This window comes from Nomascus leucogenys, chromosome 20, assembly GCF_006542625.1.
Source record: "Nomascus leucogenys isolate Asia chromosome 20, Asia_NLE_v1, whole genome shotgun sequence".
NCBI classification, from domain to species: domain Eukaryota; kingdom Metazoa; phylum Chordata; class Mammalia; order Primates; family Hylobatidae; genus Nomascus; species Nomascus leucogenys.
In genome coordinates this window covers 41,729,646-41,737,328 of record NC_044400.1, presented here as the reverse complement: position 1 = coordinate 41,737,328, position 7,683 = coordinate 41,729,646, and positions in this window count along the sequence as shown.

Below are 7,683 nucleotides of genomic sequence, written 5' to 3'. Positions count from 1 at the left end.
CATACAGTTATGTACAGGATATAATACTTGATAATAAATGACTATTTTACTAGCATATGTATTTGCTATATTATACTCTTTATCATTATTTTAGAGTGTATTCATTCTATTTCTATTTTTATTTTTATTTATTTATTTATTTTTTTGAGACAGAGTCTTGCGCTGTCGCCTGGGTGGAGTGCAGTGGCACAATCTCGGCTCACTGCAACCTCCACCTCCTGAGTTCAAGCAATTCTCCTGTCTCAGCCTCCCGAGTAGCTGGGATTACAGGCAGCTGCCACCACGCCTGTCTAATTTTTTTTGTTTTTAGTAGAGACAGAGTTTCACTTTTTAGCCACGCTGGTCTCGAACTCCTCACCTCGTGATCTGCCCTCCTCGGCCTCCCAAAGTGCTGAGATTATAGGCGTGAGCCACCGTGCCTGGCCCTATTTATATTTTTAAAAGTTAACTGTAAAACAGCCTCAGGGAGATCTTTCAGGAGGTATTCCAGAAGAAGGCATTGTTATTATAGACGACAGCTACGTGTGCATTATTGCCCCGATGAACTTCCAGTGGGAAAAGATGTGAACGTGAAAGACAGGGATATTCATAATCCTGACCTTGTGTAGGCCTAGGCTAATGTGTGTGTTTGTGTCTTCATTTTAACAAAAAAATTTAAACAGGAAAAAAAATTAAAAATAGATTTTAAAATAAAAAAACTTATAAAATAAGGGTATAAAGAAAGGAAATACTTTTGGACAGCTCTCCAATGTGTGTTTTAACCTTAATGTTATTACTAGAGTCAAAAAGTTTTTTTTTTCTGAGACGGAGTCTCACTCTGTTGTCCAGGCTGGAGTGCAGTGTCGCAATCTTGGCACACTGCAAACTCTACCTCCCAGATTCAAGCAATTCTTCTGCCTCGGCCTCCTGAATAGCTGAGACTACAGGCGCATGCCACCACACCCGGCTGATTTTTTGTATTTTTAGTAGAGACGGGGTTTCACCCTGTTAGCCAGGATGGTCTGGATCTCCTGACCCCGTGGTCCCCCCTCCTCAGCCTCCCAAAGTGCTGGGATTACAGGTGTGAGCCACCACTCCCGGCCAAAAAGTTTTTTAAAAATTTAAATATAAAGTAAGAAAGCTACAGAAAACTAAGGTAAATTTACTATTGAAGAAAAAAACCATTGTTTTATAAATTTAGTGTAGCCTAACTCTACATTGTTTATAAAATCTACAGTAGTATACAGTAATGTCCTAGGTCTTCACATTCACTCACCACTCATTCACTGACTTACTCAGAACAACCTCCAGTCCTGCAGCTCCCTTCATGGTAAATGTCCTATACAGGTGTACTGTTAATATTTTTTAATTTTTATACTTTTTTCTTACTATACCTTAGACCATTGTGTTATAATTGCTTACCGTATTCAGTAATATGCTGTACCAGTTTGTAGTCTAGGAGCAATAGGCTGTACCATATATGTGTAGTTTGTGTACATATACTAGGTTTGTGTGCGTATACTGTATAACATTCACACTATAACGAAATCGCCTGAAGATGCATTTCTCAGAATTTATCCCCATCATTAAGTGATGCATGACTGTATGTTAGGAAGACTCCAACACAGAATGACTCTGAGTGTACCTTGTATTTTTCCTACCCAGCCTTGGTATCAGGCATTTCACTAATAGCTGATAGTTGTTTTATTAATCGACAATGGATGTTGAATTTTGTCACTTTCTATGTTTCTATTGAAATGGTTGTATGGTTTTCCATTCTAATATGTTGGTGAATTCAATGTTGAGTACACTTTTATTGCTGGGGAAATTTTGATTTGGTCATTGTTTTTCTTGGTCAGAGTCTTTCTTATACATTCATTGTTGGGTTCAATTTTCTAAAATTTTTTTTAAAAATTTTACACCTATGTGTATGAGGGATATCAGTCCATAGATTTTTTGTTTGTTAGTTTTGTGTGTGTGTGTTTGAAGTCTTTGTCTAGTTTTAGTATCATAGTAATAACAAACTCATGAATTGAGTGGGAAAATTCCGCTCTTCAATGTTTTGGAATAATTTGTGTTGAATTGTAATAACATAATTTATTCTTTAAATACTTGATAGAATTCACTAGAGAAGCCATATGTACATAGAGTTTTCTTTTTTGAAAAAATTTAACTATAAATCCAATTTCCTGAATAAATACAGGATTATTCAGGTTATCTATTACATAATTTTCATTGAGATGTTATTCACATACTATAAACTCAGGCTTTTAAAGTATACACTTCAGTGACTTTCAGTATATTCACAATGATGTGTAACCATCACCACTATCTAATTCTATTTTTCTATTTCTGTCCCCCACCCCACATCCAAAGAGACCTCATCACCTGTTAGCAGTCACTTCCAATTCTCCCTCCCCTACCTCATGTCCTGGCAATCACTAGTATACTTCCTTTCTCTATGGATTTGCCTATTCTAGATATTTCATATAAATGGAATCAATATGTGGCCTTTTGTGTCTTGTTTCTTTCACTTTGCACTATATTTTCAAGCTCCATCCATGTTGTACTTCATCACATTTTATTACAGAGTAATATTCCATTGTGTTGATATACCACATTTTGTTTATCTGCTTGCTAGTTAATAGACATTTGGATTGTTTCCTGCTGCGATGAGCATTTAAACAAAAGTTTTTGTGTGAACATTTATTTTCAATTCTCTTGGATATATACCTGGAAGTGGAATTCCTTGGCCATATGGTAACTACATGATTAACTTTTTGAAGAGCTGCCAAACTGTTTTCACAGCAACTCTACCATTTTATATTCCACCAAAAATGTATGAGGGTTAAAAATTTCTCACACCCTTGCCAACACTTGTTATTTTCTATCTTTTTTATTGTAGTGATTCTAATGGTTATGAAATGATTTGAATATGCGTTTCTCTAAAGACTTATGATGTTGAGCATCTTTTCATATAATTGCACTTTTGATATCTTATTTGGAGAGCTAACTGTCTATGCAAATCATTTCTTGATTTTTAAACTGGGCTATTTGGTTTTTTATTGTTGAATTATAAGAGGTTTTCATATATTCTCAATAGTAGAGCCTTATCAGATATATGATTTAGAAATATTTCCCCATTTTATGATTTATCTTTTCAGTTTCTTGATACTGTCCTTGGAAGGAAAAATATTTTTTAATTTGATGAAGTCCAGTTTATCTACTTTTTCTTCAGATGTCATGATTTTGATGTGCTGGCTAGGTAACTAGAAAAATTTGGGCTTGTATTTTGTGTCTTTTTTCCTTTTATTTTTCCAGTTATTCATTTTTATCATATTTTACAAAAGCACTGGTTTGTGACAAATTGAAAATTTAAAAAAAAATGTATCCTTCACCACAGATAGCTTGATAAGCGCTGTTTTTGAGAACTATACTGTTTACACTGGATAACATTTAGGGTATGTTTGTGGCCCTACACAGTGGCCAAAACAGGGTGCCGAGGGAATGGGGGTGGAAGGGATGAGTCAGGGCACAGGTCATGAGCAGCTGCTATGGGAGCTGTTCCCCTAACCAGGGAGGAAAGGGAAGGGGTGACTTCAAATCTTAAAGTTCTCAAGGTCAAGAAGATTCACACCTATGATCTGTTATAAAAGTTTTTTAGTTTTATCTTTTACATTTAAGTCTTTGATTTAATTTTTGTATATCATATGTGGTAGAGGTCCAACTTCATTCATTTACAGGTCGACATTCAATTGTTAAAACATCATAGATAAAAAAGACTGTTCTTTCTCCCCTTGAATGCTCTTGGCAAACTTACTGAAAATCAGTTGACCACAGAAACATGGGCTCTCAGTTCCATTCCATTGAGCTACATGTCTATCTTTATGCCAGTACCACACTATTTTGATTAAGATCAATTTGTAATAAAGCTCGAAATCAGAAAATGTGAGTCCTCCATGTCTTTCTTTTAGGCTGTTTTGGCTATCCTGGATGCCTTGCATTTCCATGTGAATTTCAGGATCAGCTTTACCATTTCTGGAAAAAAAAAAGGCCATTGGAATTTTATAGTAATTATGCTGAATATATGGATCAATTGGTGAGTATTACCATCTGAATTATATTAAGTTGATCAGTCCATGAACACAGGATGTCTTTCCACTTATTTAGCTCTTAATTTCTTTCAGCAATGTTTTGCAGTTTTCAGCATAGAAGTCTTGAATCTTTTTGGTTAAATTTATTCCTAAATATCTTTTTGATGCTATTGTAAAGGGAATTGTTTTCTTAATTTCATATTTGCATTGTTCTTTGCTAATGTACAAGAACACAACAGATTTTGCAAAACCACAATGAGGTACCATCTCATACCAGTCATAATGGCTATTATTAAAAGTTTAAAAATAACACATGCTGGTAAGGCTATGGAGAAAAGGGAACACTGATACACTGTTGGTGGGAATTTAAATTACTTCAGCCAGTATGGAAAGCAGTTTGAAGATTTCTCAAAGAACTTAAAACAGATCTACTGTTCAACCCAGCATTCCCATTACTTGCATATATACTGAAAGGAAATTAAATTTTTCTACCAAAAAAGACACATGCACTTGTATTTTCACCACAGCACTATTCACAATGGCAAAGACATGGAATCAACCTAGGTGCTCATCAATGGTGTATGGATAAATAAAATGTGGTACATACACACCATGGAATACTAGGCATCCATAATGAAGAATGAAGTCACATTCTTTGCGGCAACTTGGATGCAGCTGGAGGCCATTATCCTAAGCAAATTAATGCAGGAACAGAAAACCAAATACCATATGTTCTCATTTATCAGTGGGAGTTAAACATTTGAGTGCACATGGACAGAAAGATGGGAAAAATAGACACTGGGTTTTATTAGTCAGGAGAGGGAGGGGTGAAAAACTACCTATTGGGTTCTATGCTTACTGGGTAAAGGGATCACTCATACCCCAAACTTCAGTGTCACTCAATATACCCAAATAACAAACCTGCACATGTACCCCTTAATCTAATAAAAAAGTTGAAATTATTTTAAAAACAGCAAAATACAAACGAAAAGCAAAGCAAAACAAAATGCAAATACTCATATGTCAAAGGTCGTGGTACCCAAAACAATCCATAAAGCCAGTACTTCTAGACTTGCAAATAATTCCTTGCTCAATTAAACTGTGTTTAAAAAATAAAAATAAAGCCAGGACTGGGTTGATAAGCAAAACAAACAAAGACAAAAAACAACTGAGTTTTAAATGTCAGTCTTGTATTCTGCAACTTTGATGAACTAGCTTATTAGCTATAAGAGTTGTGTGTGTGTGTCTATGTGTGTATGTAAGGATTTTCTATATGTAAGATTATATATAGTTATAATTTTACTTCCTTTCCAATTTGAGTGACATTTATTCCTTTTTCATGCTATTTGCTCTGGCTAGAACCCCCACAACAATATTTAATACAAGACATCCTTGTCTTGTTCCTAATTTTGGAGAAGAGCTTTCAGTCTTTCACCATTAAGCATGAGGTTTGTGTGTTTTTCATGAATGCCATTTATCAGATTAAGGGAGTCGCCTTCTATTTTTAGTTTGCTGAGTGCTTTTTTAAATAAAAGTGTATTGGATTCTGTTACTTTTATGTGTTTGTTGAGATAACTATTAGGTTTTTTGCTTTAGTCTTTTAAATGGTGTTTACGCTGATTTTCCTATATTGAAATAACTTTACATACCTGGACTAAATCTCATTTGGTAATGTACAATTCTTTTTAGATGTTGCTGGATTTGGTTAGTGTTTTGTTGAGGATTTTAACATCTATCTTTGTAATGCCACTAATCTGTAGTTTTCTTTTCTTTTGATGTCTTTGTCTGGCTTTGGTATCACAGTAATATGGGCCTCATAGAATGAGTTAGAAAGTTTACTCTCCTCTTCTTGTTGAGAAAAACTGGTGTTACTTCCTAGAATTTACCAGTGAAATGGTCTGTTCCAGGGCTTTTTGTCTGTTAGATGTTGTTCGATGGCTAATTCAGTCTCTTTACTTACTATTTATCTATTTGGATTTTCTTTCTTGAGTCAGTTTTGGTAGTTTGTGCATTTCTAGGAATTTGTTTCATCTAGATTACCTAGTTTGTTGGCACATAATCATTCAGTGTACTTCTTTCTAAGCCTTTTAGTTTTTGTGAGGTTGGTAGAAATATCCTCTCTTTCATTCTTGATTTTAGTTATTGGAATCATTTTCTTTTTTTTTTTCCTAAAAGTTCATCAGTTTTGTTGATCTTTTCAAAAAACCAACTTTTGGTTTTGTTGATTCTTCTGCATTATTTTTCTATTTCCTATTTCTTTTATTTCTACTCCCCTCTGTTATTCCCTTCCTTCTGCTTGCTTTGACTTTAGGTTTCTCTTCTTTTACTAGTTTCCAGAGTTTTTTTTTGCTGTTTGTAGTTATTATTTGTTTGTTTGTTTGTTTAGTGACTTTTCTGTACAAAAGTCACAAGTAAATTCTTTCATGTGTGTGGCCACTGAAATCTCTGTTCTGTTAGCCTAATGATCAGATAATGATTACGCAGAGATTCCCTTAAATGTCTGAATAATTCCACAGTCCTTGCTGAGTGATTGTGTGTGTGTGTGTGTGTGTGTGTGTTGGGACACACCTGCAACACAAGCAATTTGCAACTCTGCTTTAGCCTTTACTTCCTCCTTGCACAGAGCCTATAGGTTAGCCATGGGTGAGAGCTTGGGGTCTCTCAGGTCTTTCTTGAGCATGTACATCAACCTATGCATGTGTTTGACATTCTAGATTCCAAAGAACATGTTGGAGTTTTCAAGTCTCCAATGATATCTTATTCCCCAGCTTTTCCATGTTTTTTGGTTGATCTGTTGTTTACCCCAAGTATTAACCATCAACTCAGCCAGCAGCAACTAAACAGTTTGCGTGTTAATAATTTTTGACAAATGCCTCCTTTCTATTGGTAGTGACTTTATCACTAGATGAGTTCTGAGTTGGGCAAAATAAAGATAAGTCTTTCAGTGGATTCTTCCAGAGTTCTTCTGTCTTAAACAAACAGGCTAAGTATGGCTGTTCTTGGGAAATGAGGCTTTGAAAGTGCTGCAGCCTTGTTTCTGCCACTGATCTGAGGAGCGAGGATGTGCCTAGGGTGTGCTAAAACACCACAAAACTCACTGTTCTTACTAATATTTAGCCACTTTCATTGAATAAGTCATCCCCAGGTTTCTGCAAGTCTTTCGTTAATATCTAGAGTTTTGAAACAATTGATTTTGATAGAGTGTGCTAGGTTTTCCTTTGGAAAATTTTCTCTTTAACTTCTTGAAAATATGAAATAGAGTTATGATAAATGTTTTTATGTTCTTATCTACTAATTCTATCATTTGTGTTATTTCTGATTATCTTGTAATTGATCAACTTTTATTCCTCTTATTGTACATACTTTTCTACTTCTTTGCCTGCCTGGTAATTTTCCATTTGATAGTCACATTGTGAATTTTACCTTTTTGAGTGCTGGATATTATTGTTTTCCTAAAAATATCCTTGAGATTTGTTTTGGGACATGGCTAAGTTACTTATAACTGTTAGGAAATAGTTTGGTCCATTTCAGTCTTGTTTTTATGCGTCTTTAGGTAGGATTAGAGCAGGGCTTTTTTCTAAGGTCAACTTTCCCTACTACGGAAGTAAGA